The sequence below is a fragment of the Haliotis rubra genome, unplaced genomic scaffold (assembly GCF_003918875.1).
Source record: "Haliotis rubra isolate DU_JTF1 unplaced genomic scaffold, ASM391887v1 Scf157, whole genome shotgun sequence".
NCBI lineage: Eukaryota > Metazoa > Mollusca > Gastropoda > Lepetellida > Haliotidae > Haliotis > Haliotis rubra.
This window is the reverse complement of record NW_025765525.1, coordinates 962,514-984,982: the sequence shown is the minus strand read 5'-3', so window position 1 is coordinate 984,982 and position 22,469 is coordinate 962,514. Positions and strand designations below refer to the sequence as shown.

General features: G+C 41.2%; 1 protein-coding gene across 2 annotated transcripts in view; it reads right to left on the bottom strand.

Moving 5' to 3' along the window:
- LOC124271072 (FAD-dependent oxidoreductase domain-containing protein 1-like) overlaps positions 1–12,267 on the bottom strand; it is a 36,644-nt gene extending 24,377 nt beyond the window's left edge. For both annotated transcript variants that reach the window (XM_046706141.1, XM_046706142.1), the window contains exon 1: positions 12,147–12,267. The gene's annotated coding sequence lies outside the window, so the exon portion shown is untranslated. The remainder of the gene's footprint in view (positions 1–12,146) is intronic.
- Positions 12,268–22,469: the final 10,202 nt, after the last annotated feature.

The window sequence follows — 22,469 nt, the reverse complement described above, 5'->3', positions numbered from 1 at the left end:
TTCAAACAAGCTCTGTTCAAGAATAAGACATTCAAACACCGGATGAATGCGTTGAGAAGCGACAAACACAACATCTATGGCATCACCCTCAACAAGACGTCGCTGTCGCCCATGGACACCAAACGGTGGATAGCTGCCGACGGCGTCACGACTTACGCGTATGGGCACACGCTCATAAACCACTGAGTGGTGAAATTTGCGCTCTTAGTTGGCCTGGGCTGTGCATGGAATGGTGTCTCTGCTCGAAGCGGAATTGGTATATAATGACGCTCTTAGTCGGCCTGTCACAGAATCCCCATTCTATGACTGGGAACTGGTGGCTGCTTAGCATCCGGCACCGTCTGCGGCTTGTAGTCTACGGGGATGTATTGCAGACTGTCCAAGTCATCCTCGTTCCCGCCCGGGGTTGCCGAAACTCATGGTACCCTACAGGTTTTAAGGCTCCTATAGGGGTCTGGGATGTGCATCGAATGGTGTCTCTGCTCGAAATCATTAATTTATACTTAGGGTTGGAAGCGGAATTGGCATATAAAGACGCTCTTAGTTGGCCTGTCACAGAATCCCCATTCTATATACTACTTCTGAGAAAAAACTCTTCATTTAATATTAATATAGCTAGACTCCACACTGCAGGGACTTGCTCTGAGCACATACAACATCATTGACATTATTACCCCGGATAACCCAAGCTGTGAGTTGAATAGTCTTATCCCACCGGGTTCCCATTCTCTGCTGGGTGAACAGAGGCAATTTTGAACAAACCCACTTGCCTAACGTGTGACCACATGTGTGCTCTGTTGTTAGGGCAGCAGGGGTTGAAGTTTTTTTTTCAAAACTGGACACAGGTCCAGTAAACTTTCAAAATCAACTTGCCCAAATATTAATTTCACTTGACCACATTTAACAATTTGGTTTCCTTGCAAATTATCTTGATCAATTGGTAGCAATAGCATTTATAATTCATCATCAAAATACATATATCAAAACATTTCAGTAGTTTGGCACTACTGTACCGTGGTTAAGTTTAATGTACATATTTACTTGACTGACCGGAGAATTCCACTCGACCCGGGCGTCTGGCAATGGTATTTTTCAACCCCTGGGCAGGACACAAGTCCTAGAAACTCCCAGGAATCAAGCTGCTTAACACAGTCACTGATCCAGGGATTCTCCGACGGAGGCCCAGATAAGCTGCGTATCCGGGTAAAATACGCATAGAAAATTTCCAATTACACACTGAAAAATAATTGTTGCGTACCAATTACGCACTTAAAATGTTAGATACGCAAAACTTTTAAAACAAATGCGTACGGAATATATTTATAAAAATCACTTGCGTAATGAAAAAGACATCGATTGCTATCAAGTTGTACTTTTAGTAGAGGACAAGTGTTGTACTGTCAGTATAGGATGAGTGATATTTTATGAAATCATTTCCATTATATTTGACTTGGTTTTGATTACATATAACATAAGGCAGAACATACCTGCTTTGTAAACTTACTCAATGACGTAATACTTAGGTGAGTAAAGTGACTGAAATACGCACATATTTGAAAGCAGTAGGTAACGGAAAATGAAATACCCACTCAACATTCATAATACCCACTCCAAAAAAATACAGTGGGTACATAATACTTTGTCATTAACACATCCTAAATACATTCAACATGATATGCTTCCACTTTTTGTAATTTAATGTAATTTTTTACATGTTACACAGTAACAGATTTTAATGTAATGTTTTCAGATATATCAGATATAAGTTTGGAATTCATATTCATATCATATCTGTTTTACATATCTGAGTTCATGTTTAACATACATGTTTTATAAAGACATCTTTCTGATTAATATGTGAGGCGGTAAGTGCTTTTTTATCTGTATGAGAATAAGTATATTCTAAATAGAAAGAAAGTTACACTGAGTGTTGGCGTCATTCCAAACACACACTACAATAAACAGTTCATGCACAGCTCAGTTCAAAGCGAGTTATACTGGAAAGTCAGAAACCCTCTTAGCAAAGTATCTATTATAGTCCGTTTGGCTCAAAAGCGGACCGATGAATTGCAATCTAACTCGAAAACTTATAAACCTAAAATACTCAATGAAACACTGATCATAATGAAAACGTCAGACCAACTCTGAGAGATGTTTGCAGAATTTATGTCCTAAAAATAAAAAAGTTGTTTAACAAACTATCATTAAAATATCGACACAGTCACAATTTGTTACGAGGGAGGAGTGCAGAGAAAGGGACAGCCGGGTGTGCGAGAAAGGATGGAGACGGAACAGCACAAGTTAATGAATCAATAACTTTGTCGGCACTTGTGCACGTGCTTCTCTAACACCTGGCTGTCCCTTTCTCTGCACTCCTCCCTCGTAACAAATAGTGAACTGTGTCAATATTTTAATGATAGTTTGTTAAACAACTATTTTAATTTTAGGACATAAATTCTGCAAACAAATCACAGAGTTGGTCTGATATTTTGATTATGATCAGCGTTTCATTGAGTATTATATGTTTATTAGTTTTTGAGTTAGATTGCAATTCATCGGTCTGCTTTTGAGCCAAACAGACTATAGTAGGCTTAAACCTTAAAACATCAGAAACAATGTAAAGACAATTTATTCTACTATTGCTGCTATATATGGGGCAATTGCACAAAAGAACAATCCTAATCCCTAGAAAAATTAAATCTTGATGCATTGACAACAGGTGGAACAGTCCATGGAACACCAATAATAAAATATATGAATAAACAAATTTAAGTAAAAGACGACATAATGAAAAAAACAACAACCTTGTTTAATAAAATGACCAACAGTTTAATGCCTGATTACCTAAGGGATCTTATTCCACCTTCAGTGGCCGAATCCAATCAGTTTCACCTCAGAATCCAATCCAGTATCCAAACTTTACAATGCATGTCAAACCATTTTGAAAAATCTTTTTTAACAATAATAGTTAATAATAATTATTGGCCACTTTTATAGCACTGAACTCCCAGCCACAGGGACATGCTCTAAGGACATGCTATAAGGACATGCTCTAAGCACACTGAACATGATGGACATTATTGCCCCCGTTAACCCAAGCTGCCTGTGAGACGCTAGGAGGTTACTAGTCACATGACTAATACCACTGGGTACCCATTTTCTGCTGGGTGAACAGAGGCAATTTTGAACAAACTCACTTGCCTAAGGTGTAACCACATAGGTGCTTCATTGTGGGGCAGGACACAAGTCCTAGAAACTCTCAGGAGTCAAGCTGTTTTACCTGACAGTATTAAACTATGTAATGAATTTTCCAACAAATCAACTAGCTCAGTCCTGCTACAAAGCCTTTAATTAAAGAACGATCAAGATGAAAACAACTTTAGATTTAATTTACAGAAGTTGTTTCTGCCTAATAATTCATTCCTGATGACGACTCGACAGTAGGGATTTAAACATCTAAAAATTTTGAAAGCTACATCTCTGGGAATCCATTCTGCTTGGACATCAACATGAAGACTGCCTCCATTTTGTCTTCATTTGTCCAAAGTTTACAGAAATATGCAGGTTCGTACATTAGATTCATTTCTATTTGGTAAGAAATATGTTACAAGGAAAACAAATTTAGAAATCCTACATCTTGTCCAATGTTTTAACTCATTAATGGGTCTGTTTTAACTCATTAATGGGCAGATTCGATAGATTTGGATAAGGAGAAAACCTATATACCCACATATTAGTTGTTGCCATATATCTGTACGTCTGTTTCTGCAATTGGAAGCTACTGATGTTACACTTTGGAATATATGTTATACTATATGGGACTTGTGTTCACATAACACTGCAACAGCTTGTTCAATCTCTTTCGTTCAATGAATATAAATCTGTATAAATAATGTAAGGATGATAGGACTACAACAAAGTGGGTGAAGGATAGTGGACTACACCATTATTATTCATGGTTCTGTAAAACTGTCACGTTTTCAATAAGTACATGTATATATAATACAATTTTAGCATTCGACTAGAAAATGTTTGCTAATGAGTTCTAAGCCATAACGGATGCTAAAAACTAATTTACAGTCACTCTTGTCAGTATATATACAGAGCAATGATACCTGTATCTGTGTATAATACTCCACGTTATATACAAATAGAATTTGTGCATGGCACGCACACGCGCGCACGCACGCACGCACACACACACAAGGTGTAGGTGTATACAATCAGGGAGACTATATAAGGGGGAGTGGTCACTCCTCGGAAAGCCCCTTAGCGTATGCCTCGGCTTGTCTCGTGACCAGTGTAGCCAATATGGCGGCAGCGTAGTTTTTAAGATTGAGACCGGTTTATTTTCAACAGCTGATTACATACGCTGAGTGTTGTGACAACTGAAAACCTACATGTAGAAGATAAGTTACCTATTCTGTCACTTCATTTTAAGTCAAATAATTGTTATTAGTGTCAGTATTAGTACAGTAGATTTGTAGTAAAGTTTCAAGTCGGCATGTTGTAGCTCACTGGCTTCAATTCTCAGTACAAAAATTGTTAGGGTGTATTTGAGGTGTGTGAAAAAATATGTAATTTTTAGAGTAAAATTACATATTTTTTCCTTATCCTGACTCATGCTCTTTTGTTTGTATCCCACGGAACGGAGGTGGGTAACAGAATACTTTGGATTTATAATTAGTGATTTTGTATAGATATACTGTAATATCCCCTGGGGAACTTCATGAAGTCTTAGATTTAGGATGTATCCTGTATAAAGAAACCATAGGTTATATAAAGCCATTAAAGGGAATTACATTATGAATATATTGAACAATACATATAAATTATATATATATATATATAGGTGACTCTGATAGAGGCACTGAAATTGACTATATCAAGTATATGCTTAAGGTAGAATACTTAAGCTGAACATATATACATAGCCCTAAAACTCCTTAGAGTTATAAGCTAGATGAGTATGTATAAAATACATATTAATCTTGTGAGGCTAATATTTTAGCGCCTCTGAGGGACTGTCAGTTGCTGGCGAGGACCAGTGGTCGAAATGGTGAATGCCAGAGACATCTTCTGTAGTGATGTCTCTTAGGTAGTGATTAGCAAATACCATGTTAGATTTCAATAGCATCCTTCCATAATCGTGTTCAAGGAACAGTTACCGTGTAGAGGCGGGGTAGAGGCCAGTGCCCTGATCTCATGTGGATTTGATGCTGTTGGTGGGTCCAAGCCTGCTGCCTTGTAGGCAACGGAGAATGACAGTCCTTATCCAAATAGATATTGTGGTCCGTGACACTTCTGTTTGATTCAGTGGCTGATAATGGGATGAATAAGCGTTTGAGAAATCTTCTCCTTGTTTTGGATCGTCGTAAATAAACTTTGGCTCTTACCGGACACAGTGATAGGTCTTGTGTATCTTGTGATCCGAGAATAGAGGATAGCCGGGATGTGGAATAATCTGTCTGGTTGACCTGGCAGTTGATTCTTTGCAATGAAATCCCATCTTAATCCGGAGGTGCGCTGTGTTATGATTGTCATCAAACTGTATCCTCTCGTAATCCAGAGCGTGAATTTCAGACATTCTTGCTGCTGTGGCTAGCGATAGCAGAAACAATGTTTTCTGTGAGAGAAATTCAAAGTTTGTCGATTCAAAGGGTTCATAGACCTCACTTTCGTGAGGTGTTGTAACACTACATTCAGATCCCAAGCTGGAAGTGGAACTTCCGCTTTGGTCCTCAATCGGAAGCTTCGTAGTAAGGCCAGTAACTCTGGAGATCTTGTCAATTTGACACCGTTCTCATGGTGATTACAGAGCTAAGCGGCAAGATATGTTGATATCGTTGAACCTTTTAAATGTTTGTTTTGGCGTAGGTAACACAAATAGTCTGCCACTTGAGGTTGTGAAGCCTCTCTTGCTGTAAACCCTTTCTTTGTTGCATAATTTTTGAAACTGTGCCCACTTGTCAGTCGGTACAAGTTCACGAGTTGATAACGTGAAGGCAAGTGTGACTGCTTTTGCCGCCCTGGCAGAATATCCTCTCTTGTTTAAACACATTTGTATACAGTCCATGCGTGTAGTTGGAACATTGCTGGGTTTCCGTGCACTTGTTTGGTGTGAGGATGAATTAACAGGTTTTGGCGGCTTGGTAGCTCCAGTGTTGGTTGACCCGATTTCTTGAATTAGTATGGGAAACCACGTTCTGGCCCGACCAGTAAGAGCGACAAAGTGAGTTGTAGGCTCTGTGTTTGTCTGATTTTCTGTAATACTTGAGGTATTATTGCTGGCCGGCGGAAACGCTGTACGCATTGAGGCCTTCCATGATAGACTTAGAGCGTCCGTTGCCCAAGCTTGGGGTCTGGGACTGGTGACACGAATGTCGGTAGTTGATTGTTGAATCGCTGGGCGAATAGGTCTATTAGCGGCGCTCCTAATTGCTTGATTATCTGTGCAAAAATTTCCCGGTTGATCATCCACTCTGTCGGTGATGGTAGATGAGGCCGAGAGAGAAAGCGTCTGCTAGTATATTTCTGGCTCGGGGGAATGTGCACTGCTTTGACATGTAGATTTAGATCTTGTATTAAATCGAACAGTTGAAAGCTTAGGTTCAAAAGGTTCATCGATCTCGTTGAGCCTTGCTTGTTTGTATAGAAGCGCCACTGTCGAATTGTCTGTATGGATCATTAGGCGCCGCATTTTGTAGAAATGTGCTCCAATGTAGAATGGCGTTGATTACAGCTTTCATTTCTAGACTGTTTATATGGAGTTTGCATTCTTGCTGATTCCATAACCCTGATATCGTGTGGTTGGTGAGATGAGCTCCCCAACCTTGGAGTGACGCGTCTACATACAGATGGGTTTTGTATTCCTGCTCTGCTAAACAAATCCCTTCGCAGACATTCGATTTCTTGGTCCACCATAGTAGATGTGGTCTGAGATGTTTCGGTGCGTTGATGAGGACCTGTAGGGGACGTAACTGTAATCTGCCTGTGACAGTCATGTCTTGGGCTGATGTGAGAAGACCTAGTAGGCTCTGCCATTGTCGCGAGTGGTAGCGGAGAGAGTAGAGCTGGTGGAATGGTCTGTTGTATCTTGAGCCAACGGTCTTCTGGTACCATAATACGGTTGCGATTTGTGATGAATCGAATACCTAGGAACTGTAGGTCTTGCGATGGTACTAGGTCCGACTTGCGTAAGTTTACTAACCAACCTAGTTGTGTTAGTAGCTTTATGATGTAATTTAACTGTAGTTTGAGACGCAGTGGATCTTGATCTACTTGTATCCACGTCGTCGAGGTAAAGCGCTCGTAGCCCTTGGCGATGTAGAAATTTGATAATCGGTTTACGTTATCCTCGTGAATAGCCAGGGGCTGATGATATTCGAATGGGAGTACTTTCCACTGGTAATGTAGCCCTTCTAGAGTAAATCGTAGGTATTTCCTGGAATCGGGATGAATGGGGATGTGCAAGTAGGCATCCTGTAGATCTATGCTGCCCATGTAGTCCATAGGACGAATCATCTGGCGTAACTGAGGTAAAATGTATCATCTGCGAAACCCGGTGGTTTCGTAGATAGTTCTTGTTGAAAAGCTCATGTTGTAGATGAGTCTGTATTTCTCCGTGGAGTTTTTCTTGGGAACTAGGAAAACTGGGGAGTAGAAACCTGGTTCGACGTTTGCTTGATCTATTACTTCTATGGCCTGTTTGGATAGGAGTGATGAGACAGCCTCTTTTATCTTTGGTAGTTGTTGCGCATGCGTCGAACTTGGGGGTTTGATTGTCAGGGAGGCTTGTCCTGTAGAGGGATCACGAAATCCGTGTTGAATAATGTTGGAGGCGTAAGGATCTTGCAGTATTCCCCAGTTTTCCCAGTGTAGTTGGAAGTCCACCCACTTGAGCTGGTTGTACTGGAGCGGCTGGGGGTGGAAGACTCCAGTGGTTCGAACCTGTGTTTCAGCGTCTATAATTGCGGGAACCTCTGGGTGTCCTGCCTCTTCCTGATCCTCCTCTATAGTTGCCATATGGGCGAAAGAATCTTACCTCTAGAGCTGGCTATCTTCCTGTCTCTTGCTCTTTGTAGGCCCGTGAACTTAGATCTGCCTGAGTATCTTTGTGAAGTCTGACGAATGGCTGGCTAGTGTGTCCATCGATCTAATCATAAGGACTTCCCTGGAATCCTTAGAGACTTCCTTGGCGACCTTGTCGATTTCTCCGTCAAAGATGGATGTTGTCGACCAGGGGCTGTATAAAAGTGGGGCTGTAAAGTTCTCCCCAATTACAGGAGGCGAGGAGGCCTTGACGGACGAGCTAAGGTCAGTGCTGCTGAAACAGATGTAAGATGATCCGTTAAAACTGCTGATCTTTCTTTTGCATAAGTAAGGCAGAATAAATCATTCTATCATCTTCCGTCGTGGAATCCGGAATCTAGTAATAAGAGTCTCATTGATGGAGTCCTAGATCTATTTAACCCAAAGAACATCGTCTAGGTCATGGTTTCTATATGAGCCAACTTGCGATCATCCATCTTGTAAATCTTGTTCTTTACATGGCTGATGATCTTATAGTTCTCATCGATGTCCTGGGCCTTGTAGAAGGAGTCCATGTTATCGTGGAGAACTTCTTGGCTTGAAAGTTGGGTAGATGTGGTATCTGAACTTTCGTAGCTTTCTGGAAAGCTGCATCTAGATTCTGTGGCACTGCATTGTCCGGATCGATCGGGGTAGAGTGATTGCATCTGGATCATCTTCCTTCATCAAATCGTCTGAGCTGTATTGCCACTTTTAGATGGTGATGTGAGATCTAGGTTATTGACCATCAATACCGTATCTCTGCATCAGAAAATATGATTCCTCCATCATCCTCAAAACCATCATCATTAATAAATTGTAGATGCTCTTAGGGACTGCGTGTAGCTATCTGAATATCTGATGAGGTTTGTGGCGATCTAGTTGACTTGTCGCGCTCTATGTGGAGATCTGATGGGTGATCGACCTGGTGATGAGCAGTGGAGATCGTCTATGGGATGATCTTCGGAGACTTGTGAGGTGAATGTTGATAGCTTGCGAAGCTCTTGGCAGTCCCTCGATGTTCTTCTAGGCGATGAAGATCTGGAATCATATGTCTTTTCGAAATGCCTTGCGAAGCTTCATTTCGCGTCGGTCGAGGATCGATGATATGACCTTCGCGAAGGCTTCCGTGATGTCTGATGGTCTGAGTCCATATCTAGAGATGAAATCGAAGATGGTGATGATCTCTCCGCCTTAGCGAAGGCCTTAGCGAAGAGCTGTACATCTAGGTCGCCGTCAAGGTGGTGCGGGACTTCCTTAGCGAAGGTGACATCGTCTTGGCTGCTACGTTGGCGGGGGTGCCTCTGGGGTGCTGTCACGTTGGAGCCTTCAGCGAAACTCGGACCCTGCTTGCGCGGTTTGTAGTGGTCCTCCATGATGTTCATAATCTGCGCATCATGTCTTCTGGGATGATCTGTGGCGAAGTCGTCGGCGTCTTTTCTGCGATGGGGTTCACATCAATGGCGTCTGGCGATGGGTGTAGAAGGCATCAGGCTGCATGGAGATCTCTGCAGAAGTCACAGTCGCTGACACGGTCGCTTCTTCTGCGTAAATTCGGGGATGATTATCGGCTGATCATCGTAGAGGCCCAACTCTGCTGCTGGAGCGATCTCGGCTGAGAAAGTTCTTGCTGTCTTCGTGGAATTTCCCTTTGGAAGTCTAAGCTGCCCTGGAGTGTCCTCAATCTGCGTTGAGGCGGCGATGAGGCCCTCTTAGACTTAGTCTGCAATGGCGGGATGTCTGGGGAGGCGGTCGTTTCTTCGAGTAACGGACTGCGTCCCGTTCCTCTGCGCGGGGGTCTCTAGCAGAACACCAGGCGGAGAGAGTCGATCGCTAGCAGCTGACTGGAAGGAATATCTGGACTCTCTGCCATGTTTTGCCCTTGTTTTGCGTGATCTATCTGCAGCCGCGTCTTAAAGGCGCTAAAGATGATATTTATTAAATGCAGAATGAGATAAATTAATGCAGTAACTGCAAAAGCGTGAATTAAGCATACCACATTAGAACAACTAGGGCATATTACATGTGGATCGGAGGCAGAAAAGCGTAATCTACAAATCGTGCAGATTTTCATGAGCGTAAAGCTAGCTGAACAATCACGAATACCGTGAATAAACAGTAGAAATACGATAATTAATCAATACAAATAGTAAAGGATACTAGCTATACCTCTATAGTAACCTATGAGAGGTAAAAACTAAGAGATTATCAAAGGATATGTGTGTAAGGAGACACAAGGCGCTCTCACATCCTGCTCACTGGGCGAAGAAGGAGAGAGTGGAGCACATGGCCAGAGGGTGGCGACACCTTTTCCCGCCAGGGGAGACAAAGGGGAGCAACTCGTGGTGAGTACCAATTAGTGATTTTATTTTGAAGGGAGCTTCAAATAAGGAGATACAAGTGTTCCACTATGTTCGCAAGAAGAAGAAGACAAGCAAAAGAGCATGAGTCAGGATAAGGAAAAATATGACATATCGCCGATCTGTTCTGATACGCCATTGATGCTTGTGATGCTTGAGTGTTATAGTTCTAAAACTTCTTTCTTTCTTGTTGATCTTAGTATGTGACAAAACTGGAAACGCTTTGTGATAGTTCTAAACTTTCTGTTTTTGAGGGGTCTGTGACAGTGTCAGTTAACTTTCTGTCAATGCCCATGTCATTCCACACATGCAATAAGATATCTGAATTAGTTACTAATGTAAAAAAATGTCTCAAAATAGATTTTTTTTTAAAAGGACAGCTGATGTAAACACATGTGTTCTACCGATAGTTTTGCGTTCTTTAACATGTTTGGGGAGGGATGGCCCTGGTGTATCATTTATTCTTTCATTCATTCACATATGTTCTTTTTCTTTTGTTCTTTTTCATTATTTCTTTCATTAATTCACATATAATTCTTGCTCTTAATTCATTCATTCATTCATTGTAAAATTCCGACTGATACAATAAACTGGCTGAAGTACTGTTAAACGCAGCCGAAGTTGCGCTGGGAACGAACCAAGTCACTGCATGCGTTGGAGCATGACGAGGCACACGTTAATTAGTACAAATGGTAAAGAAAGCCAGCGAGTGACCTATCCCTGTTGTAGAGTATCCCTGATACAATAAAACAAGGACGACAAGAAAGGAGCAGTATCTTTTGTATTATATGCAATTTGCCTGAAGATCCCCGGTTAAAATTGATCCTCAGTAACCCATGCTATGGGATCGGGGGTTCAGACTCACTGACTTGGTTGACACATGGCATCGTATCCGAATTGCGTTGATCGATGCTCATGCATTTGATCACTTGATTGTCTGGTCCAGACTCGATTATTTACAGACCGCCGTCATATATAGCTGGAATATTTCTGAATGACTCGTAAACCTAAACTCACTCACTGAAAGAGTAAGGGCCGTCGCTGTTTTCAGTACATCAAATTCATTGAGGCAAAAATAATGTTGAAGGGGTCGTTGTGGGCACAGGTACTACAGATATGTAGCACAGGTACGTTTCTGTGTACAGACATGTACCCTTAACAATGACAAACTACAGAAACGTACCCGGTACCCTAAACGACGGACGAGTCCATATTCCGCAACCCAAAACCGAAACCGTATGTAGTTGTTCCCGTTCAGCTTATTCCGAGTGGTGTACGTTGTGCACCGTGACATATTCGTTACTGTGTATGCTCTTATATAACGATATCAAATGCATCTAATACAACAGTATGACCGTTCCGATGAAGAAAACTCCACAATGCAGAATGGAATCGTCCAAGGGTACATTTCTGTATACAGAAACGTACCTGGGGTAGAGTAGTACCCGTGTCGAACGACCCCTTCAGCAAAAAAATACATACACGTAATTCTTGTATAACGGGGTACATAACCGTACATACATATTTACGCCCATATACGAATTTTGCAATATACAAAGTTTTGGTAAGCAAATACGAGAATTCAAGGGGATCTCCCTGGTTTACAAAGAGGCACTCTAGTCTAGGTGGTCCGCATTTCAATTTGTTGGATGGCAGACGCTAAGTCTCCCGTTAAGTTTGATTTCTGACCTCTATATGTGGATTTCCAAAATTTACCTTCGTCGAACAATTAAATTGTAGATGTCTTGTCATATCTCTTTTCATCACTTTCTGACATGCTTTTGTAAGATTTCAAATCATATCTTGTCCTTTTCTGAAGGGAATTCCATGTGCCAAGTCAAAGGTAGATAACTCTATTCAGAGAATGCCTATTTGTTAGCCGGTAAAAAGGAAAAGGAAAAGCTGTTGAATTTGCGTGAGGAGATATACTGGCGAAATGTTCAGTATCGTATAACAACGAGCATGCATGTGTATATGATGTCATAAAATCGATGACAAAAAATAATTCCTCACTCTTCCCATAATTTTTAAGCGTAAGTTATATTATGTATAATTTTTGCCCACCCCAGTACATGTTTATAAAATCGATGACAACCACCCCTCCCCTCCCCAGAACAAAATCGGTGACCCCACTTAAAATCATCATCACCCCCCTAGTCATAAATTATGTACGGTCCCTAATGATGAAACCCGTGTCCACATTTTTTCGGACTAGTGAATTCTATTGAGGGCAAGTAACTAGCCTGACTGTCTAGCAAAATATGGAACCACTAGTTCGCACACTGGTACTAATGCAGTCATGGATGCCCAACTGACACATATACCATGTACACTGATCTGGGCCCGCCCAGTCCTTGCTTAATCCATGTAATGCCAACCACCAGGCACGGTAACAACAAGTACAGCGGAAGCCCTCTAAACCGGTAGCCCTCCAATCCGGCATGCTCTCAATACCGGCACTAGAATTTGGTCCCGACAGAAGCTAGTTAATTTATGATCATTTACACGCCCTCTAATCCAGCGTCAGTCTATTCCGTATTTCGGCACAGCAAAGACCGCTCGATTGACTGTTTGTACAGTAGTTTACGCTCTCTAAATCGGCATCCGGTATCTCGGACTATTTCTGGTCCTATTTTGAAAGAGAAATCTTTTCAGTTTGCTTCAGAATTATATGTCAACGAGTTTAAGGCATCAATGGTTGGCTGGCACGTTGGAAGAGTTCAAACAGTTCAATGTGAGCGGCGAAAGTGTCAGTGTAGGTCATAGTGTTGTTGACAAGAATATGGTGACCATCAACACGTTGTTCAGTCGCATTTTACGACACACGGAAGATCATTCTCAGTATGAAAAGGGAAAAGTTCTCTAAGCCGGCACGCCCCCTATACCGGTATCATATTTAATAATAAAGAAGAGTCCATCAAAGTCATGTGAATTAGATCCGATCCCAACATGGATCTTACAATCTGCATTGGACTCTATCTCACCTACGTTAGTGGCCATGTTCAATACATCGCACGCTGCATCTGAAGTACCAAGCACATTCAAAATAGCTCTTATTCGTCCATTTATCAAGAAAACTTCACTTGATCCAAATGACATTAGAAATTATAGGCCGGTGTCTAACCTACCATTTCTATCAAAGGTACTTGAGAAGATTGTAGCAATCCAAATCAAAGAACATCTGGAAAAAAACAACCTGATGGAAGAGTTCTCGTCTGCCTATAGAGAACACCACAGTACAGAAACAGCACTCCTTCGTGTGCAAAATGACATCCTTTCTCATCTCGACAATCAGAGAGTAGTACTTCTTGTTCTACTAGACCTGTCAGCAGCCTTCGATACAATAGACCACAGTATCCTTCTGTCTCGACTTGAGAAGACTGTTGGTATCACCGGACCAGCATTGATGTGGCTTGAGTCATATCTAAAAAACAGAACTCAGTCAGTGAAAGTGGGTGAGGCCGTGTCAGAAGAAAGGTGGTTATCATATGGCGTTCCACAGGGTTCAGTCCTTGGACCACTCTTGTTTACCATCTATATGTTGCCACTAGGTGATGCTTTCCGGAACCACTGCATTGACTTTCAGTGCTTTGCAGATGACACCCAGAACTGTATCGCCTCCAGGATTGTATCACTTCAGGACAAGTTAACGAAGCTGGAAAGCTGCATCAGTGACATCAGAACTTGGATGAGAATGAACTTTCTCAAACTAAATGACAACAAAACGGAAGTATTCATTGCTTGGCCAAAGCACTTACAGGAACGTATGACAAATTCTCAGTCAATATTGGACCTGTGAATGTGCCTGCCTCTTCCCAAGTGAAGAATCTAGGAGTTGTTTTGACTCCCACATGACCATGAACAAGCAGGTCACCCAAATGTGCCAGTCTTCTCACTATCATCTTCATCAGATTGGTAAACTAAGACGATATCTTTCAGATGAAACCGCCAAAACTCTCACTCAAGCAACAGTCATATCTCGCCTTGACTATGCCAATTCACTTTTGTTTGGGATAACAGCTTCCCTGGTTCATCGACTCCAGGTTATACAAAACACAGCCGCCAGGATAATAACTCGTTGTCCTCGAAGAGACCACATCACCCCAGGTTAAAGAGAACTGCATTGGCTACCCGTTGCCAGACGCATAAAATTCAAGGTGCTTACCATTATCTACAAGTGCCTGAAGACCAACACTGCTCCATCTTACTTGTCATCTCTTCTAAACAACCATAGACCAACAAGAACTCTTAGATCACAAGATAAAGATCTGCTTATCACCAGACCATCCAGGACCAAATACGGGGACCGCTGCTTTGAATGTGCAGCTCCCATGCTATGGAACAACCTCCCTATGTCGCTAAAATCCGCCCCAAGTCTACCAACTTTTCGAAAACATTTAAAGACACATCTATTTGAAATGAAATAGACTGATATGCACAAGCGCCTGTGAGCAGCCTAGCTGGAACTCGGCGCTATAGAAGTAGATTTTATTATTATTATTATTATTATATTTGGAGGTCTGAAAGTATGACCTGAATAGGGGATCGAACCACCCCATGGCAAGCTGTTTTCACATTTATTAAGAAATTAAAAATATCGATAATGTTTTAAAATTATCTGTAAATAATTGAAGATATCTTTAATTAGTTTCTGATATCTTAAAATGTTAGTGAGATATCAAGAACATATTTCGAGATATCTCTAAATGTGTTTCAGATATCACTAAAACAATATCAATCATAGTGTACATAGGTGTATTAGGATTAATTCAAGATATCTTCAATTCAATTCAAGATATATTTAGAACAATTTAAGATATCAGTAATTTCTCAATACACAATCTCTATTGGAGATATCTTTAATTGTTTTTTGAAGATATCTTTAATTCAATTCAGTTGGAGATACCTTCCGTTCAATTTAAGATACACGCATCTTTAAAACAATTAAACATATTAGTAATTTCTCAATACATCATCTCTATTTGAGATATGTTTAATTCATTTCAAGATATCTCCAATTCTTTTCAAGATATCATTAATATGCTTCATCATCTCCGCAATTTATTTCGCGATATCATGAATTTGATTGCAGATATCTATAATTATCTCCATTTGAGATATTTTTAATTCATTACAAGATATTTTCAATTCAAGACATCTTCAATTCAATTCAAGATGTCTCTATTTTCACTTAAGATATCTTTAAAACAATTTAATACATCAGTATTTTTTATAAATGTGAAAACGGCTTGTCATACCACCGCACCTTATCCACTAGACCATACAGGCGAACTGACATCGAACACACTCACTCACTCACACATCCATACATTACGTACGTACATGCGTGCATACAGCATACCTAACGTTTTGTACAATCTATAAATACAGAAACATTAACGTGGTCCAAATTAGCGAAGGTACTCCTCAAACATACAAACATTGTCCGTATCTAGAATGCTTGTATTCAGGGGGCGGTGGGGTAGCCTAGTGGGTAAAGCGTTCGCTCGTCAAGCCGAAGACCCGGGTTCGATTCCCCACATGGGTACAATGTGTGAAGCCCATTTCTGGTGTCCCCCGCCGTGATATTGCTGAAATATTGCTAAAAGCAAACTCAGTCAGTCTTGTATTTAGTCAATAATAGCTGGTTCTGGTTTTGAAACAAACCTACATTGCAGTCAGATCACTTTGGGTACGATGTCATTAATGGCCACGACCACTTCTCTACTCTCGACTTTTCAGCAAAGATGTATGCTAACAATCGAGAGAGTGAGTATGGTTTTACGCCGCCCTTTTCCACCAATTTTACGGCGGGAGACACCAGAAATGGGCTTCACACATTGTACCCATATGGGCAATCGAACCCGTCTTGAGCGTGACGGGCGGACGCTTTAACCTTTAGGCTACACAGCCGCCCCTGTCAACAATCGAAAGATCCAAATGCCAGCGCTCAATCAAAAAGTGATAATTCAAAACAAGGCTGAGTTGACAGTTTTAGTAGAGATTGGAGAATTGAGTAACAGACTGGCGGCCAGGCTCCACCACTATATCCCTCAATACCAGGCTGTAGTTGAAGGCAACTCGAGCCGACATTGTCTCACCAGCTGTCGACAGAAACCTCGCCGACTTTATTCTTGTGTGAAATGAAATATTTTTCAGTGTTTTTCTCTTCATTACATATACATCTATTGTTTGTCAGAATGGTTAGTTACATATCTCATATTAACAATAGATTAAATATGATTTGAATACATATGACCACATTATATGTTTTATGATAATCTCCAGATCAATTCTAATTAATCCACACTACACGGACGGACCAGCAATCTAAACTCCTAAAAAAATTCATTTTGGCTTTGAATAATAATAACAAACCATTATTGAGTATGTACAGTTACGTACTTTAGAATACAGGGAATATAAACGATGTTCCCAAGCGAAAGTGTCGCTTTTCTGGTTTACTATGGCGGTGGTTAAAGCGTTCGCTCGTCACGCCGAAGACCCGGACTCGATCTCCCACATGGGTACAACGTGTGAAGCCCATTTCTGGTGTCGCCGTGATATTGCTGGAATATTGCAAAAAGCGGCGTAAAACAAAACTCACTCACTATATGGTTAACCTTACCAGTAATCATATGCTTGCATATTTTAATATGGAAATAATACTCTTAGTTATTGGGGATGAATAAGCTGTCGGCCATAAGGACCTGTAGAAAACAAAAGCTGTGGGTTTTCAGTGGTTTTCAGTCGGCTTCGGGCCTAAGGACCGACGTTAATTTTGAAGGCTGTATGGTTCCTTAGACGATACACTACTACTTGGATAACTGTGGTAATTCTAGAGCTAATACAGCTTTAGACATTGTACCCATGTTGGGAATCGAACCCGGGTCTTTGGCGTGACAAGCGAACGCTTTACCCACTAGGCTACCCCACCGCCCCCTAAATACAAGAATTCTACGGACAATGTTTGTATGTTTGAGGAGTACCTTCGCTAATTTGGACCACGTTAATGTTTCTGTATTTATAGATACTCAAAACAGCATTATACAACAATGATTAATCCCTTGTTGCAATCCATATTTCATGGTATATCCCTACACCTGTGTAATTTTCGTCATAAATTTGATGATCAGTTTAGGAATGCATTGGTATGATTAGTGGATGCACCACTCACTGGCAAGGTTCCCATTTGGTATTTCTTAAGTCCTGTCTCATTATTAATCCTTATTAATCCAGATCTGGGTCCCGGTCCACAAAGCGTTCGTAACGTTACGACATATCGTAACTCCATATATATTATCGGCTTACGAATGACATAATGCTACGAGCGGTTTGTGAATCGAACTTCTCATGTGTTGAATGTATTACATTGTACATGTTATGCAATATGAACATGGCAATGCTTATCTGTATACGCATTTGTGAACACTTATATGTATGCATGCACCAGCTTACTGTATGTCTGAGTGATTATGATTTTACGCCGCTTTTAGCAATGTTCCAGCAATATCAACATCCGTATGTCTGATGTGTATACCAGGTTACATGAAGAAATGTTGATGGGTTATGAGTTATGCTCCGGAAACATGACGTACCACCAATCTAAAATTCCTGCATTTATATGACCATATTATATGTTTAACGGCATCATCAATACTAATTACTCCACATTGCACACTTTCCAAGCCTACTAGCTATATGCTACATCACCTCGAGAGAGAGTCAGTGAGTGAATTTAGTTTTACGCCGCACTCAACAATTTTCCAGCTATATGGCGGCGGTCTGTAAATAACCGAGTCTGGACCAGACAATGCAGTGATCAACAGCACGAGCATCGATTTGCGCAATTGGGAACCGATGACATGTGTCAACCAAGTCAGAGAGCCTAACCACCCGATCCCGTTAGTCGCCTCAAACGACAACCATGGGCTAGTGAAGGTACACTCTAACCCGGACTTTCACGGGGCATTCACACTGTACATGCGTCTCCATAAATATCATCATTACCCCCTGGCCATAAATTATGAACGGTCCAAAACGAAGATTTTAATTTCAACGCAAATCTGAACAATGTCAGGTGATACGTACGGCCATGGAAAGGTACAAGTGGCCCTTGAAAGTGTGTGTGTTGTGTGTGTACACGAGTACGGAACTGATAAACCTAGAAATATAATCTGGGTAAACAGTTTTGCGCTCAGAATATCAGGTATCGAAGTTTTAAATGTTTCACAGTTTTAGTTATTCACAAAGTTAATTTGACACAAGATATGGTATGATCATGCTGGAGAGAAGCAATGTGTTGCGTGGCAACAGCTGGAGTTAACTGGCACTGGTATACCTGTATCAACACTGACAAGAGACGCCTTGGGTACTCACCTTATGGCGCAGTGTCAACTCTCCACTGACTATTTGTTGACAGCAAAACGTGACACACGTGACCATACATCACATTGTGTAGACACAGAACGGGGTCAGGGTTAGGGCGCTGTACGTCGACTGCAGGGGGTTACAATATGCTTTTGAAAAAGCAGGGAATATTCGCATGGGTGTCACCCATTTTGTTCTGGGAGGTAGGGGGGTCATCAATTTTGTACACATGTACTAGGGGGTGTCAACAATTTTGTACATATAGATATTTAAAAAAGTTTTGCTTAAAAATTATGGGAAGGGGAGGGGTAATTGAGTTTGCACATGATATGAGGGGGGGTGTTACTTACTTTGTGCGTAAATTTTAGGGGGGTCATTCACATTGTACATGTTTCTGTATAAAAATCATCATCACCCCTTACCATAAATTATGAACGGTCCCTAACAACGAAGCAATATGGAACACATTACAACTGGTAAAGAAGAATGACTGTGGATGTTATGACCGCCTACGATCTCGAAGGCCTAGGACGATAGGTTTAAGATGGGACAAGGTTTGGGTCTGTGGTGCGTAATAAGGTCTTGGTTCATTGCCAGTCAACGTCACGTTGATAATGGCTTGACCTTCATTTCGACGTCACCAGACACGCCAATCAAGGAAGAGCACACGCTTATTTGAAAACATGACACGTGTCTAGTGATGAAATGGGACCGTTCATAATTCATGGCTGGGGGTGATGATGATATGTATAGAGAAGCATGTTCAATGTGAATGACCCACTCTAAAATTGATATGTACAAAGTAAGTGACACCCCTTCCCCTGCATCTAAGGTATAAATTAATGACCCCCACCCCCTCGTACATATGTTCAAAACTGATGACCCCTACCTCCAAAGAACACATTGGGTGCCCCAAAAAAAAAAAAAAAAAAAAAAAAATAAATAATAAATTAAAAAAATAATAATTTAAAAAAATTAAAAAATAAAAAAATATATAAAAATAAATAAATAATAAAAATTTCTCCTCCCACCCACGTAGTGACTTAGGATCGATCCCTTACCAGTGTACAACATTTCAACGTTTAAATACTTATCGATTTGCAGACGCATCGTCTCTAGTTCATACAGCGAATGAAATCATGTAAATCACAACCATACGATAAATAAAATTTAAATAAGATTGACAGAATTATCGGTGCACATAGATCCTCTTTGAAAGAGTTAAAATCATTGATGACGTATGTGGAGCTACTGTGTTTTGGAGACAAAAACCTTTCTTGCAAACGATGTTTGTTGTCAACATTTATCTTTATAATATCTTTCTTCTAATATTTTTGATTAACTTGTATATTTTATGAGGGGCGGTGGATAGGGCTTGTGCTTAAAGCTTTCGCTCGTCATGCCGTCGATTGGCCCATTGGCTACAATGTCAGAAGCCCATTTCTGGTGTCCCCGAGCCCATGGCTAGTAAAAATCCAGTCGCGAGTAAAGCCACTGTCACTTCGCTAGCCCATGGTGAGGTGAGGTGAGTAAAATCCACGTCGTGCCCGACTGACGTCTAAAAGTGAAATTTCATGGGGTCATATATCACTCTATCTGACTTGTTACGTTAACACACTTTTAAATCGTGCAAGATTATGGCCTGATAAAATGTTCATCATATTAGCAACTTATTGATGAAATCCGTGTATTCATTCAAATTCGGGCTAGTGAATTATTTTGTGGGCTAGTAACGTCCTGGCATAACTAGCACAACTGGCTAGCAAAATTTGGAAACTACATGTATTTCACACACGCGATACTGCTGAAATATTGCTAAAAGCGGATTAAAACTATATTCACTCACTTATATTTAATGATCCCCCACTTACGTCCAGTAGAAGGGTGTGCGTAAACATAATCATTTGACACAATTTTTATAACGTTGTCTGTACTTACTAGGTATGTGTTGTCACTTTCCCCACGTCCTTGGTTTTTTTATTTTCACGTAGCTCAAGAGGGGCGGTGGGGTAGCCTAGTGGTTAAAGCGTTGGCTCGTCACGCCGAAGACCCGGGTTCGAATCCCCACATGGGTACAATGTGTGAAGCCCATTTCTGGTGTCCCCTGCCGTGATGTTGCTGGAATATTGCTTAAAGCGGCGTAAAACCAAAACTCAGTCAGTCAGTCAGTAGCTCAAGAAGAGACCTACGAATTGAAGTAACTGTTTTGAACACGTCCGCTGATGGACAACTTGTGTCAAAGAGGTTTTCTCAATTAATTTACGGATAATAATACTACTTCTTGAGAAGTCTTTTCTCCCCCTTCTTTGAAGTGCGTGAAAACAGAAAGTGAAAAATACCATAATATATGCATTTGATGGACAATGTATTTGATTTCTACCACTGATCCTATTTCATTGTCAACTCAGGTCTTTTTATTCATTGTAAAACCTAATGATAGAAATGGTCAGACAGCCAAACATCAAGATGACATGAATATGAGCATGTTTTCCCTTTTGGGGATTGGATAGCCATGTCGACGTGGATCATTCCTGGAATTCTGTAACCGAAATACCCGGGTTAGAATTTGGTCTTCAGCAACCCATGCTTGTCGTCAGAGGCGACTGACGGGATTGGATGGTCAGGCTCGCTGACTTGGTTGACACATGTCATCGTATCCCATTAGCGTAGATCGATGCTCATGCTGTTGATCACTGGATTGTCTGGTTCAGACTCGATTATTTACATACCGCTGCCTTATTGCTGGGATATTGCCGAGTGCAACGTAAAACTAAACTCACTCACTCAATTGAAGACATGTAATATTGGTGTAACAGTTGTCCAAGTTGACAGAAGCTGATGAAATGACACCAGAAATGAGCTCCACACATTGTATCCAAGTGGGGAACTGTATCCAGGCATTCAGCAATGCTTTATACACTAGGTTACCCCACCCTCATAGAAGTGAGTGAGTGAGTTTAGTTTTACTCGCCGCTTTTAGCAATATTCCAGCAAAATCACGGTGGGGGACACAAGAAATGGGCTTCACACATTGGACCCATGTGGGGAATCGAACCCGGGTCTTCGGCATGACGAGCGCTTTACCCACTAGGCTACCCCACCGCCCCTCATAGAAGTACTTGTATCATAGTCTGTGACTTGAGAACTGACAGCCTTTATCATTGGACAGCAAGTTTGAGGATACTTTGCGGCAGTCACTGTTTTCTCCAGACCCAGAACTTAGACCTAGTGCATAAATACCATTCAGTCTCTGCCAGCTGGGTAAAGTTTGAATGGATGCCTTATCAGAGGTTCGAATCCCATTTGCTGTGGTGAAGTGTTTAGGTCTGTTAGCACCATATGTGTGCTTCTGTGTTTCATCAAAGTGGTAAACCTCTTACATCTGGATCACTCCGGGGCTTTCCTCTCACTGCAGGTGTTAAACCAAAAAAACTCACTCACTCACCTGTGCCAATGTCTTGGTCAAGATCTGGCAAACGATTGGACCTGTGAAGATCCAGGTTAAAATTGATCTTAAGTAACCCACACATAAGAGGCGACTAACCGGATTGGTCATTCTCTCTGACTTGGTTGACACAAGTCATGGTCCAGACTGCCGCCATATAGCTGGAATATTGCTGAGTGAAAACTAAACTCAATCATGCAATTGATTGAAGACAATACCTCACA